We start from the raw sequence: 942 nt of genomic DNA, 5'->3' as shown, positions 1-942 counted from the left end.
TTTTTTCTCCCTCTCACCCCCCACCCTCCATCTCTCTTTTTTCGTGCTCCCTAGCCCCTCTTTCTTTCACTATTCCTTCATGTTTTTCCACCAAGTACCCACCAGCCTCAAGTAACAAAGATACAAGAGTTCTGTTATCTCAGTAATGTGGACGGAACCCTCAAGCATTATGCGTCTCTACGGATTTATTCTGTCCTGTCTTTGCTTTGTTTTGCCTTTGGTCTAGCGGTTGTTTTGGAGTGAACGATATTCCAAACCTTTCTCCTCACAACCAGTCTGAAAATGATATGATAAATTGATCAAATTAAATATCCGCCAGCCAGCTGTTCAGATGAACAAAACAAAAAATATTGAAATCCCCCCCTTTTTTTTCTTCAATTGTAGTTTCTTAAAATGGAAGGGAAGAGCACATACCATTGGGACGAGAGCAACAACGAAAGGCTCATAATGTATTCATCAATTGTTTAGTCGTCTGTGTGCTCATCTATATGTCTGTATAATAATATGCTCTCTCCACATGATCTGGGATCTCAAACTCGCGGCCCGCGAACTAATTTATTGAGGGCCGCAGGACGAAATTTTGCGACCCTTACGTGGCATCAAAGTCTCATTTTGCTGGGTCCCGCAAGTCTTTCTCACACGCACGATTTCGCCGAGGTATTGCCCTAGATTTATCACGCTTTATTACTTAGGATCCTAGCTTAAACATTATTATTGTTTATATTACTGTTCATTTATATTATACATGTGACTGTGAGCCTGTTTGGGAGTGCAAGCATACTATTGTATTATTATTAGGGTTATGTGCACAGATGAGTGTGTGTGTGTGTGAGTGAGTGAGTGTGTGTGTGTGTGTGTGTGTGTGTATGGGTGTTCTCATGTGCGTGCGTATGCGTATGTATGTGCACGCGCGCGTGTGTGTGCATGAGTGTGTGTGTGTGT

The sequence above is a fragment of the Aplysia californica genome, unplaced genomic scaffold, assembly GCF_000002075.1.
Source record: "Aplysia californica isolate F4 #8 unplaced genomic scaffold, AplCal3.0 scaffold00135, whole genome shotgun sequence".
NCBI classification, from domain to species: Eukaryota; Metazoa; Mollusca; class Gastropoda; order Aplysiida; family Aplysiidae; genus Aplysia; species Aplysia californica.
This window is presented reverse-complemented; position numbering follows the sequence as displayed.